The sequence below is a fragment of the Protopterus annectens genome, chromosome 10.part0, assembly GCF_019279795.1.
Source record: "Protopterus annectens isolate FY-2018-M chromosome 10.part0, PAN1.0, whole genome shotgun sequence".
NCBI classification, from domain to species: domain Eukaryota; kingdom Metazoa; phylum Chordata; order Ceratodontiformes; family Protopteridae; genus Protopterus; species Protopterus annectens.
In genome coordinates this window covers 1772316895-1772331989 of record NC_056744.1, presented here as the reverse complement: position 1 = coordinate 1772331989, position 15095 = coordinate 1772316895, and positions in this window count along the sequence as shown.

Here is a 15095-nt window from a genome sequence, read left to right as displayed (position 1 = left end):
GTTCGAAACTAGCACCTGCTTTTGCCAATATTGTATTAAGCACTTGGGAGATGGAAAGCTTACACACTTTGTCTAATTTTGATTTGATTCATGTGTATAAACGTTTTATTGATGACATCTTTTTTTCTTGGAAGGGTGACAAAACTTCTTTAGATAACTTCATATCAGATATGAAAATGAGCATTGGTTTTTTGAATCTTATTACTTCAGATTGTGGTAATTCTGTTTCTTTCCTGGATACTACAGTAAGTATTTTGCCTTCTAGAGAAGTATGTTCCACTATTTACAGAAAAAATACTTACAAAAACAATTTACTTGACTTCTCTAGTTCTCATCCATATTTTATGAAAAAGAATGTAATTAAAAGTCAGTTTATAAGAATTTCAAGAATTATTAGCCATGACATTGATTTCCACTCTAATGCTAAATTGTTGAAAATGATGTTTTTAAAAAGAAATTACCCTGAAAGTTTAATTGACACTTTTTACACTGAAATAGCATCAGACAGGTATATTAAACATTTCCCTATTTTATTATATGGATTCAAACCTAAGTCAAATAACCTTGACAGTACTAACAGGTCCCTTAGTTTTCCTCTACCCATCTCCAGAGACATGGTACATATAAGGAATTTTATTTCCAATAACTGGGACTTACTAACTGAATCTCAACACATGATTTCTGCTATTGGCACTTCTCATTCTTTCTCATTTAAAAGAACAAGAACCATCAGAATGGAATTAGAGAATAGAGACTCTCCATTTTTGTTAAACAGTAACACTACTTCCACTGCACCTTTAGGCTTGTATTCCTGCAAGAAATGTGTAGTGTGCCCTTACATTTTGAATGGCAAGAGTTACGCTTTTCCTCACTGTAACTATACTATTACATATCCCAAACATTTTTTCTGTCAACACCACTGCTGTTGTTTATGCAGGTATCTGTGAAACTTGTTCAGCTTTTTACATTGGGAAAACCACTAGAGAACTTTCTGACAGAATTAAAGAGCAATAAGAACACAGAATTTTTATAATGCCTTATTTAAACACAGTAAAGCATGTTCATCTTTTAACAAATTTAACTTTATTATTTTAGAACAAATTGAAAGCTTTTATGGTGATTGGGAATTATATCTAGAATTAAGGGAACTAAAGTGGCAGTTACTTCTTAATTCAGAAGTATTTCCAGGCTTAAATGAAAATGTTAATATTAAGTGTGCATTAAAATGGAATTTGTGAACTTACACCACTTTTACTGTATGTACTGTTTTACTTCTATATGCATATTCATTTTTTATTATGAATATTCATAACATTCCACATTCTCTTTCCAGTTATAAGCATTATTTGAATTTTAACAGAAAGGATTCTGCTCCTGCTGTTGGCCTCTGTATTTATGTTCCAATATTTTCACTGTATTCATTGGCTACTGTAAATGCATGTCATTTCTTATGATTTATACTGTATGCTGTAACCTCAAGGAGTTATTCTGAAGAAGCTCTTTCATCCAATAAGAGTGAAAGCTTAACTAACTGTTCGGTGTCTGCGTGATTTATTTATTTATTTATTTCTCTTTACTTTATTTTGCAGTTGTTATAGTACATTAAGATAGAAGTTTTTATTATATAATTCTTTCTCTTCTAAGAGCTACGGTTATTACTATATTTTATATATATATATATATACATGTATGGGTCTACTTCTGTTTGTCAAAAGCACACTATTTCGACAAACAGGAGGTTGAACCCACTTAAGCGAAAGTGCACTACATTTGAATGCACTTTAGCAAAAGATGATTCACTGAAGCACATTACAGTAGGGATAAGGAAATATATCCATTTCCCCAATGTAGTGCGATCTCAGAGTTAGTATATTTAAGTAGGTGGTGTGAGGGCTGAAGCCCCCCCACATGGGAAGTGCAGGGGGGGGGTTGCCCTCCTGCAAAAGTGTTTATTGTAGGTTTTTTTTCTGATTCGTGAATTGGCTTTTGCGAAAACACACTTTCGATGTAGTGCAGTTTTGTGGAAGTGGTGTTCTGCTTTTCCTTTTTTTGAGATTGTGATATTTTGATAAAGAAAAGTAGACCCATATACATATATATATATATATATATATATATATATATATATATATATATATATATTGCCTTGGATGCCTTGGATTAAAGCAGAAACACTCCAGACCTCTGGCAAAGGATGACAATTGTATATCAGCTCCTATTAATTGACATCAAACTCCCATAAATGTGAGGTTTAAATACATACATATACAGTATACATACAAATATTTCAAGCACGGGCATTAATGCCCTTCTAGCTTCCAATATACCAAAACACATGCTCCCGTAATAAGTGTCCAGGCTGTTCTTAAAAACATCTAAACTAGTACTTGCTTTAATATCATTTTGTAGTCTGTTCCATGCATCAGCTACTCTCAAGGAAACAAATTAGTACACGTCTCATTCTTATAGAATATTCTACATAGGTTGTCTGATGATTCTCTACTACATTTTCATAACCCCAAACATTCCCAAAGGTTGTTGTCTCTAAATGCCCAATATACCTGAATAATCTCCTCTTAGATATCTATAAGAGACACTGTACAAGTTCAGATATTTTAGTCTTTTACAATAACTTAAATTTTCACATCTATAGATTCTCTTGGTATATTACCACTGAAATCTTTCCAATTTACTCATGCTTGTTTTCCTATAGGGTTTCCATACTGTTATTCCATACTCAAGCTTAGGTCTAATGTAACTAACAAACAATGACATCATCATTTTTTGATTTCCTAGACATTATAAATCTTTTTTATGCAAGCTATAGTTCTATAACTATCATTAGCCAGTTATTTGATATGATTAGAAAAACTCACAGCTCGATCTATCCATATACCCAGGTCCTTAAAAGCATCTACAGTTTCAATCACCGGGCACTGTATTAAATATTCACCTTTCAATTTATGTCTCTTAAATCTCATATGCTTAGTTTTTGATGTATTTATTAGCATATTATTCTCCTGTGCCCAAATGTAATCAGTTTACCCATTTTCAGGTTGTCTACATATAGACTGTAGAACAGCTCAGATGAAAAAGTTAGGTCTGAAAGATACAATCTAAACATGTAAGGGCCTAGGACAGAGCCCTATGCGATACCCTGACATAAACCAAGAATTTCACCTGGCCAGTTGCTGTATGGTACTTGCCATTTCCTATTTGTAAGTCATGCAGCTACCCGTCTTATCAAGAGTACATCGATACCTAGTTGTTCTAATTTATCGATCAGTATTTTATGTATGACCCTGTCAAATACTGAAGTTAAAACTATATAAATTATATCACAACACAATTTTTCATTCATAGCTTTTATTATATTGTTATAGAACATCATGTTGCAGGTGGTAATATATCTATTTTCAACATATGCATGCTGATATATGGTTTCAAGTCCCAACCTATCCAGTTCTGACAATAACTTATCCAGTATTACCTTCTCCATTATTTTTCCACAACATGAAAGTAGACTTAAGGGTCTGTATGATTCTGGGTTTGTCCTACTCCCCTTTCCCTTAAAGACAGGTTTAATAAGTGCATGTCTCCAATCTCGAGGAATCTCCCCATATTTATATGACTTAGTGAACAATAGATATAATGGTACTGTAAGTTCTTGCTGAAATGTTCTCAGCCATTGTTACTTATTCCATCTTCTCCCTGTGCTTTATTTGGATCCAGTTTGTGCAGTTCTTTTTCATTATAATCTAATTTGATTCCAGTATCTGAGGTTACCTGGATGTCACTAGGACAACTTACCACCCCTTTTGTGGAGCCAAACTGTTTTGCATAAGATTTTGTAAATATATTTATAATATGCTGTGTCTTAGAATAGTGAATTTTAGAATTTGTACACAGTTTATCAATTTGTATGTCTTTACTTCTTCCACATGTTATATACCTATAAAAATGGTTCATATTATGCTCAATATCTTTATATACATTTTCTTCAAAATTTTCTTGATCTTGTCTCACACTATGCTTAATCTGTTTGTCCAGCTTGTTTATTTCAGTTTCAAAGTTGTAGTTTGACTTCTCTTCCATTTCTTGTATTTTTTTGTCTCTTACCTTAATCAAATATGTTGTTCTTATAGAAATATATCCCCCTGATGTTGTGTGCCTAGATTCTGATGCTAAACATTTTTTGATTTTTTGCAATCAATTTCTCTTTCAAAACTTTCCACATTCCAGTTAGTTTTTTATAGTGACTGTTTTGCTTCCATATAATCTGTAATTAGCCTTAAGAGCACTGGTTTAGATTTCAGTTTGGCAGAATTACCTAGCAACAAATTAACCTTTATAACCCCATGATCACGCACATTAATAATGGTAAGACTTGACTTGAAGTAACAATAATTTCTTTAGGAACACACACAATGTTTAGTGTGCTCCGTCTCCTGGTAGTTTTTTTTTACAATCTGAAGCAGTTGTTGTCCCTGAATGTACACTGTGAATAATTTCCTTACTAAAGTTGTATATAATACAAGCAAAATTAAATACTTTTAACCTAATCTACCAATAGGAAATCCCACAATGAACCTTCCCGCACCAAGCCCCAGCTCAGCCAAGGCTACACAGTCTTCTGGCACAAAGGCACAGGGCAGCCCTTCTTAATGTGAGATGGCTGGTTTAGTGATCAAGTGTATCACTAGCAGGCTAGATTCAGCAAGTCTGAGTCTGGTCTATGTCATCTAGGTATCAGAACAATGCAAATCAATGGCAGCAAAGTTAAAAAAATAATACTTAGATCCTTTTTGTGGGTTTCCCAGGTCAAAAGACCAGATAAACACCTTCTTCTACCAGATGAACAATCCCAGAAGTCCTAAAGCAAAAGCACAGTAAAGCAGTGTCCTGAGTGAAATGCTACTGCAAACAAACTTAAAGTTATAGATACAACAGTGTACTTTAAACAGCTTATAAAAGTGTGATATTCAATAAAAGTACTTTGCTTTGAATAAGTGAGCCAAGAGCCACTGAATTGTGCAGAATTTATAAAGGCACTAAACACAAGTTAAGCTGATTAATAAGCCCTCCAGCCAATAAAACTACATTCAGAAATTTCAAGTGTTTCCTCAAACTAAACAGACCAGATTACCTCTCAGTGCACTTGTTGAAAAATCCATTGACCTCTATCCTCTCAAACACTCCATTTTTCTTCTACATCCATACCTATCTACCTCCAAAAACTGAAAGACATAGTGGTGGCCTTTAAAAACATAACATAGGGTTAGGACTACTTTCTTTTTTTCACAATAGAAGGTCTTTATATACTAGACCCTATACAGTTAGTGGTAGTGAATGTTTGTATAAGCGTAACTCATGTATTTAATAAGTGAGTTCCCATAAGCAGGTCTGACTATATGAGGAACATAGGCAATGTAATATTAAAGCTGAATATGAGGGTCAAAATCATAACTGTATGCTTAAATCATAGCAGCTGAGAGGTATGTCTCCATCATCCACCCAACAGTCTAAAGATCAAATACTGCCTTGTGAAATTGCATTGCTGCTTGCTGTTTTATGGCTTTAATAAGCAAAGAATGCAAATTCAGGTGGGAAAAGAAGACAGTATTAACAGGGCAGGGATCTCATCATTCATTAGTTATTAGTGTTCCTCTATCACTATTGGGAAGGGTAATCACTCCACTCCAGTGTGTTGCTAACAATAAATGTTGAGTTCAAAGGTTCATTATAGGTTTATAGGTTCTTCTTAAGCTTATGACCAAGGATAGTAATAATGTCCTCATTAAGAAAACTTTCCCTACATATTTCCAGTAAAAATGTATGATCACCAATTCATTCACGCAGAATGGTTTAAAAGTTTGTCAGATAAGTACTCTGCTTGATAAGTAAGGGCAGCCTATTTCAGAAATGGGGAATACCTTGACTGTCAGTCATCTAGTGTTGTTGATGTGGTAGTCTAGGTTTAGATCTCTAGAACAGGCATTTGCCTTATTACTGGTTCCCTTTAGGTGAAGGAGTTCAAAGAGTGCTAGGTCATTCATAACAGAGAAGGCTAAAGAGAAATCTTCTCCCAGGAGTCTCTACAACCTTGAGAAGAGGGACAAGGCTTTATTTAGTCCATCAGAACAGCTAAAGGCTACCAAGACCTAAAATATTTTAGTGAGAAAATGTTGGTATCTCAAGCTGGTTTAGGTGCTTGTTCAGATACATGCTGAAGGGTGTATTATGTCCAAGGATGGGCCTAATAAATGATAAAGTGAGACTATAAACTTCTTTGAACATTGACTTTGAGGAGATACCATGAAGGATAAACTGTGCAGGTGGAAAGGTTTTCTAAACACCACAGAAACATGGGGATCAAAGGAGAGTCTGGTGCAAACATACACACGGAAGTTCTTGATGACTTTAAGTAATTTAAGTGGAATGTTATCTGTATGGTAAGTATTAGTGATGCTATATTTACCAAAGAAATTGATGATGAATTTATTGGTGTTGTGGGCAAAACCATTATTAATACACTAATAGCGTGTTTGGTCCAGCCCTTACAAGAGAATTTGAATATCAGAATGACACATGGGATTTGATAACCTCCTCAGTTTGCAAATATCAAGAAATGTGATTAGTCATATTTATTTATGCATTTAGTTTGTTTACCATGGTAGTACACTGATCACAACAGACCATACAGGTACATCCTGTGTGATGAAATTCACAAAGAAATAAAACAGAACAAATTCCCAGACATGGAGTAATCATGGAAGGTAGATAACTGAAACAATATAGGCAACTGAATCAATGTATAATTATTATTAACAAAGCAGAAGAGCAAATGCAAATTATTTTTAGCAGTAAACATGAGAGGGAAGCAACAGATAAGAAAAGAGGGTCAAAGTAGAAGTGATGTAGGGGAGGAGGAAGTTAGGTGATATGTCCAGGGGAAAAGCATACGCAATCACATTTTTGACAGAGGTGTCTTCTGAGAGGAAAGAGGGGAGTTATTTTAGGTGTGTGTGTATGTGTGTGTGGGAGGGAGGGTGTCAGTGTGGGGTTGAGTGCAAGAATGGAGAAGGAATGTTTGGTACGGTGCAGTTTGATTTGGGGTGTCTGGAGTGAGGGAGTTAGTGGACAGAGGTTGTGGATGTTGTAGGGGTGGTTTTATTATGCAGTTTGGCTACAAAAGTTGGAAAGGCACCTGGATGAAGTAATTTGAAAACTGAGACACCCCAGAAGTAGCTGAACTAATAGACTGGTAGCCATTTGGCCTTGGAGAGGGTGGGGCAGGGTTCCTGGGGAGGTTGGAAATTAATTGGCTGATTTTGTTTTCAATAGACTGTAGACTGGGTGGCTGTGACTATGATGGGGAGCCCATATTCAAGTTGAGCAAGGAGGACTCATTTGCCTATTGCAGCTCTAGCTTGTTTGAAGGAAAATATATTTTCCAGAATAAAAGAGAACTGAACTCTTTCCTTTGTGGCTTTGGAAGTTACCTGGCTGGTCTAGATATAAACCTAAGTATTTAGAGAACATGGTTGCTTCTATTGGGGAGCCAATGAGATCTATGATGTTGAGATTTTTAGGAATTTCTTTTTGCTTTTGTGAGGTTCCAAATATCATATTTTTGTTTTGGAGAGGATTAGAAGCAGCTTATAGTTGTTTAGCTATGAATTCAGGTGGTGGAGGTCAGACAAAAGCTTGGTTTGAATAGCTGAATGTGATGGACTGTATTGAAGGATAACCATATTATCCACATAAAGAGTGATAGGAAAGTTAGGGAGGCAGAGGCTAGTTTGTTAATAATGTAGCAAATAAAAAAGAACTGAGTCAATGTGATGTAAAAACCACTGCAAACTTAAATAAAAACTGAATCCTTTAATAAGTGAGCCCTTTTGCAGTGTATTACACTGCTTCAGCAGACATAATTGATGAACTAACATCACAAGCTTAAATAGCAGGAGTGAAAAAAATGCATCTACTCATTAATCACAATTAATTATTAAATCACTAAATATGCTTAATTACTGTGCTGGAAACATTTAAAGGTACAATATGCCATATCTAAAAAGCAACATCAAAGATCTGTTACATTTTAAAACTCATATAAAAATTACAAAGTCAAACACTACTTAACAAATCATAAAACCAAACCTACATCACCTAAAAATGGTCTAGATTTCAAAAAAGGTTTAAGAGAAATCGTCTCATTTAAATGCTTACCTCTATCAGCCTGAAGTCTCAGCATCCACTTTAACTCCTATGCTTCAGTTTCATTCACTATATCTCCACCCCTGTTGTTGAGATACACTTTATGTATCACCATAAACTTAAAATTGTGTGTAGGTCCATACCTGACCACATGCTTGGCCAAATAATTAACATCAGATTCAGTGGTGAACAGCAGCAGTTGTATCAAGAATTTTCTGGGGAGTTGGTTGCTAAGAAATTATGTGGCCTTATTGACTCAGTTGTTTTGTGTGAAAAATGTCTCATTCATGCTTAAACCAAGAAGTTAGAAAAAGACAGGAATCATTTTGCTCAGGGCCATGTATTTGTATGGCTGAGGTTCAATGACTCTTTTACCACCGTTAATGTTAAACGGCTTCAAAAAGCAACAAGTAGTTTTAAAGTGCATAAAGCACTTTTCGTTTAATAAAAATCAAACTTCTTCAGATGCAGACATTCAAGGTACAAGTTTCAGTTAAATAAAATACCAGGAAGTGCTTGAGCCTGTCAGCTCACATGCTGTGATGACATCAGCAACAATAGTTAGCCCTTCCTGTTCTACACACTATGAAAAACTACTGTTTAAAACTAAAACAATGCTGACATCCATAGACAAGGATGATTGAAACTATGGCACAAATAAATATATCAAATAATAAGGTTACCTATAGGGAATTACTATAAAATTTATTTTAAATAGTTCTACTATACTAAAAAATAATAATATAATAATAATATATATATATGTATATATATATATATATATATATATATATATATATATATATGTATATAGGTCCCCTTGACCTCATCGACACGCCGAAACACTGTCGCTAAGAAGACCGACTCGAGAAGACCGACGAGACAGATGATCGACAAGGTGAAATCCCGACAGCCGAAACACCGACATGGGCAACGTGTGAGCGTGAGTAGGTAAGTGTTGCGATAGTGAGGGATTTAGCGTTAGGGAGCGGACAGGTAAGTGTGTGATAGTGAGGGATTTAGCATTAGGGAGTGGACAGGTAAGTGTGAGATAGTGTGGGATTTAGGGTTAGGGTGCGGGAATGTGAGTGTGAGGTAGTGTCGGACTTCGGGTGCGGGTAAGGTAAGTGTGCGATAGTGACGGACTTTTGGTGTAGTGGCGGGTTAAGTGAGTTAGGGTGCGGGTAGGGTAAGTGTGCGATAGTGACGGAATGTAGGTTTAGTGGCGGGTTAAGTAAGTTAGGGTTAGGGTGCAGGTAGGGTAAGTGTGCGGTAGTATCAGACCTTAGGGTTAGGATTAGTGTTAGTGCATGTATAGTTGTGTGTAATGTGTAGTTTACGTTTTGTGTGTCGGTGTTTTGGGTGTTGGTGTTATGGTGTTGGTGTTATGGTGTTCAGTTTTGTGAGTTGTCAGTTTTGTGCGTTTTTGGTGTTTTGGTGTCGTTGTTTTGAGTGATGGGTTTGTGGCGTGTCGGTGTTGTGATAGGGATCCATATATATTTATATATATATATATATATATATATATATATGTGTACATTAAATATTTAATGTATAAAAAACTGAATCACATCATATCACTTATGGATACTTATAATAATATAAGCAATACACTGCTGAAATTCTATACTACAAACTTTTTTTACTACAACATTTCATACCACTTCATAGCTAATCGCCTAGCCCAGAAAAATAACTCAAATGGCAGTTTGAGAAATAAATTTAGGCACCATTGACAGTGACTAAAATTACCATGCAAGAAATTAACTTGATGTTAGGTACATCATTTTAACTAACTATGATGACCATATTACTAAATATATAGCATTCATACTATGCTATGCCATTCACTTAATTTCACAGTATGGCATTCATTATATAAAAAAAATACACAATCTAACTATGACCTTAAGGAAAATTAAGGCTGAATATCCTGGTATCAAGTTTACTAATGTAAGTTACTACTAGAGATGAATATTATTCATGATATTAATATAAAAATTATTTTTTCTGTTACATAGCTAGAAGGGAGAGTCTGTCATCTAGTTAAACGTTTCAATTTAAGTAGACATCTAATCGAGCACATGTCTTTAATACCTGGGTAATAGTATGCATTGAGGTGAATTTGCCAGTAAAGTTCAAGTTCTTCAAGTCTTAGGGAGATGGAACCACCCCTAAAGTCGTATTTGACATGGTCAATAATCTTGAACTTAAATTTATGCTTTGGAAATATTCCAATATGTTTAGCCAATGCATTCTCTGTTTTCTTTTTATTGATAGCATACTGGTGTTTGTACACTCGCTCCTGGACCTTACATTCAGTCTTGCCTATATAAAATACTGGGCAAGACTGGCACTTTGCTAAATATACTACCAATTTGGTATTACAATTGTATCTGTCTTTTAATCTGAAGACATGGTCGTTCACCTCAAATGTGTTTCCTACCTCAATGAATTTATAAAAGTTGCAGGATTCACACTTAAACATCCCAGGAAACTTCACCAATTGTGGTCTACTAGATTCTAAGAGGTTCTTGATATTGCACCCTCTCCTATATGTAATTTTGGGTGAAGTACCTAATCTACTGAGTAAGGTTGGATCGCGTCTAAGCCATTCCCAGTTTTTTCGAACCAAGTCGGTACATTATGTCTATCCACATTATAGGTGGCAACTAGGCTCAAGGTGAAATCATCTTCTGTAACTGAACTATCCACATTAAAGTCTAACCCACACTTTTCTTTAGATATTGATGCTGTTACCCCTCCTGAACTCCAAATCGGGATGTAAAAGCCTGACCTTCTCTTACTCTGAACCTCCTCTGTAAGTGAATCTATTAGATCACTGGGGTAGTCTTGAGCTAAAAACATGTTCCTTAGTTCACATTCCAACTCAAAGTCTCTATCCAAAGTGGTCATTCTAGCTGCCCTTACCAGTTGGCCCTTAACGACTGAACGTGTTTGATGGTAAGGGTGGCAGCTGGAATAATGGAGAAATGAATTGGAATAGGTAATTTTCCTGAAAAGTCTAGATAAATATTGGTTTCTCCCCTATCTTTTCCAAGATTAATATCTAAGCATGCTATTTCATCACTATCAAAAGTTTGAGTGAATTTCAGGAAGGATGTGGTATTATTAAAGTAATCCACTAATCTATTAGCTTCTACAAAATCCCCTTTCAGCATAATAAAAATGCCATCCAAGAACTGAGTATAAAGCAAAATCAGGTTCTTTCATTCCTCCATATTGAATACAAAATTTGTTTACCAGAATGCCATTACTAGGTATGCCAAACTGGCTCCACAAGGGGAACCCATGGCAACCCCAATTTTCTGCAAGTAGAAGTCATTCTCAAAAACAAAATAGTTATTTGATAGAATAATGTCCAACAACTCTGATACAAGTGACATTTCTGAATCAGGAGCTCCTTTCTTCCTTAACATCTCCATAATCCATTTGATTCCTTCCAACTATGGGATAGATATATAGAGGTGTTTTACATCTATCATGAGAAAAGTATAGTTCTCGCTGTATTCAAGGTCATTGATTTTCTTTAAAAATGACCATGAGTCTTTACAGACTTGACTCTCACTTGTCAGGTATCTTTTCAGAATAGTATCCACTACTTTCACGCATGGATAAGTGACTGAATCTTGACTATCCACTTAAGGTCTCATTGGTGGGTTGGGTAGATCCTTATGGTTCTTGGGTATCCCGAATAGTCTCGGGATTTTAGGGTAAGACATGGTCATGTAGTTGAAGACATTGGCTTCAATTCTAGCTGTTATAAATAAATAGTTCAAATACATATTTATCCATTGATATGCCATGTTTATTTCATTAAGGAAGGCTACTTGGTAAACCTCCCCTGCTAAAATGTCCCTCATTCGTTTCGCATATTCGTGATGGTCCATGATAGTCATGCCACCACCTTTATCCGGTTTGGAAACCCGTACTTTAAGTGATCTTAAATAGTTCATTTCATCCCACTCATATTTGCTGACATTCATCTTGACAGTAGCATTCTTAGAAAATTTCTCTAAGTGCCTTAGATCGAGCTCACATGCATGTTCGAATATCTGCAGGCTGGGATGTAGTGATGGGTTGAAAATACTTGGTACATATAAGGCATTCCTGACATCTGTACTGTTATTGTCATTGTTACCAAATAGAATATTCAGATTTAGTTTCCTGGTATAATTTTTGATGTCAAGGATTGCTCTGGCTACATTAATATGCTGTGAGGGAACAAAAGTGTACCCCCTAGCTAATAATTCAACTAATTTGGGACTAATGTGGTGGGTTCAAATTGTTGTATCATGGTGTGGATGGGAGGAGAAATGGTGTGGGGGTTATCCTGAAAAGAGTAGCTACTAAGTTTTTGATGTGAAAGATGTCAGATAGAGTGATGATGATGAATGTTTATGAAGCTGGAAATTGATGAATGATGAATGTTGTTAGTGCATATATGCTGTAAGTTGTGTGTGTGCGATGAATGAGAAAAAAATAAAGGTGGGTTGGATGATGGATTGGATGGTGATTGTACAGAGGTGAGAGTGGAGGGTGATTTGGAGCAGATTTCAATGGGGATGTTGGGGGAAGAGGGGAACAGGAGGGGGTGGGGGGTGATAGGAAGGTAAGAGCAAGAGCATGAGGTCAGATATGGTAGGAGATTTTCGAAAAGGATGGATGTGGGGATGTGTGAATACATATTTTACAAGAGAGGAGAGGGACAAGAGGAAGGGGTGCAGGTTCTGGGAAGATGCAGACAGGTAGATTATAGGAAGGGCCAGTATTTGGTCTGAAGGAAAGAGGAGAGTGGAGTGTGGTGGTGGTGGTAGTTAGGGTAGTTAGGCAGGTGTGGTTGGTGGTTTGTAGGATGGGACAAAGAGGAAGGAGGAAGAGGAAGTGAAGAAGTGAAGGAGGGAAAAGGGGTGGAAATGAAAAAAGAAAAATGTGAGGTGGAGGAGGGGGAAGAGTTAAGTGAAGGCACTGGGTGGCAGTGCAGAGAGTGCAAGGGGTGGAGAGGTGTACAGTAGAGCTAGTAAAGAGATAAGCTAGAAGATGGCTAGGTGTGACATCTGGAAAGTGGAAGGGAGAGAGTCTGGAGAGAGACCTGGTGAGGACAAGGATGGAGAGGTTGGAGAAGAAAAAGAAGAAGAGGAGAGAAGAGAGAGAATGAGGTGAGGCAGAAAGAAAGTAGGCAATGCATGGGAGAGAGAAAGAAGACAAGAGAGAAAGAGATAGATGTGCATAATGGCAGGCTGAGGTTGTATAGGGAAGTAAGACCTGCTAGACAGAGGAAAGAAGTGGAACCGGACACTAAGGAGGATGTGAAAGAGGAAAGGGCATGCAGCAGGAAGAGGAAAATAATAGGAGTGAAATGAGAAGAGGTGGAATGAGAGAAGAGTGTGTACTTTTGAGGGAGTGATATGAAGAGAGATGAGATGAGAGAGAAGATGAAGGAAGGTTTGTGGATGAGGATGAATGAAGGTGGTGGGGATAGAAGGAGATAAGGATAGCTATGAAAATGGGATAGCTAAAAGGAGGATGAAAAAGTGGAAGATGAAAAAGTATGAAAAGGTGGGGGGGTGAAAGAAATGTGATTGGTTTATTTTACTAGAGCATTAGGAAGTTTGTCTAAGAGAAAAGGGAGTGGAGTTTTAAAGGAGATTGAAAAGTGAGAAATTGTGGAAAGAAGGATCCGGAGGAATGGGGGGAGAAGTGTTTGGTGTACATGATTTTTAGAGTGTCAGGTGATGTGCAGAGCAATAGGTACTACAGAGGGATTATTAGAATAGGAAGGAGTGGTTAGTTAGTGAGGGGTGATGTTTGAGAGTGATAAGAGAGTGGAGGTGATGATGGAAAAGTACAGTATGGTTGATGGAAAAACAGAGAGAGGTCAGAGGTTGATAAAGTACAGAGAAAGTGAGGATGAGAAAACATGTGGGAGAAAGGGGGGAAGGTTGTGAGGAGAGTATTTGTGGATCAGGAGAGGGTGAGATGTAGTGAGTCAGTGGTGAGGTGAGTTGAGAGAGGGAGTGTCTCAGGAGGTATGTGTGAGGTTAGGTGAGTGATCGAGGAGGAATCTAAGGTGAGAGTGAAGGTGGTGAGGTCCTCAGGTTCACAGAATTGACCAGCTATGGTGTGATGGACATGGGATTAGTGAACCAGCTCATCAGGCTGAAGCCCAGACAGGTTACAGGAGGACAGTGAGAGAGTGGTGATGGACATTGAGATGGAGGAAGGTGGAGTAGATGCTACAGAGAGAAGGATAAGGTAGGAGGATGTAGGGAAGAGGAATGGTGAGGTATGGGAGTAGGAGAGATATGAAGGTGAATGAGATGGAGGAGGGAGGAATGGTGTGAGGATATAAGAGTAGATGGTTGAGTGGATGAAGAAGAGTGATGGAGAGATCAGGTGTTCAGAGAAATGAGGAAGAAGAGAAGAAGTGAGGAAGTGAGAGGTACAGGAAGGATGGGGAAGAGAGAGAGTGAAGAGATGAGTGTACAGGAGGAGAGTGAGTGTAGGAGTGAAAGACAGAGTGATTTGTGACAAGAGTGTAGAGAGTGGAGTAAAAAGGAAGTAGTCAGAGGAGTTATTGGAGACTTGATGGAGTCAGGTTGAAGAGGTTAGCTTTGGAGATGTTAAGATTGGCAGGGGAGAGGAGAGAGGAGGTTGATTATGATTGGGTGACTAGGTGCAGTGGATTGATGAAGATTTAGGTTTGGAACAAGTATTATGGAGGTTATTACATTTTTTTGGACATGTGCTGAGGGAGGATGTGGAGTATATTGGATGAAAAGGAGCCAGGTGATAAGGGGAGGTGAGGGGCAAAAGGCAAGAAGGAGGAATGGGATGAAAATGGTGAGAAGAGCGGA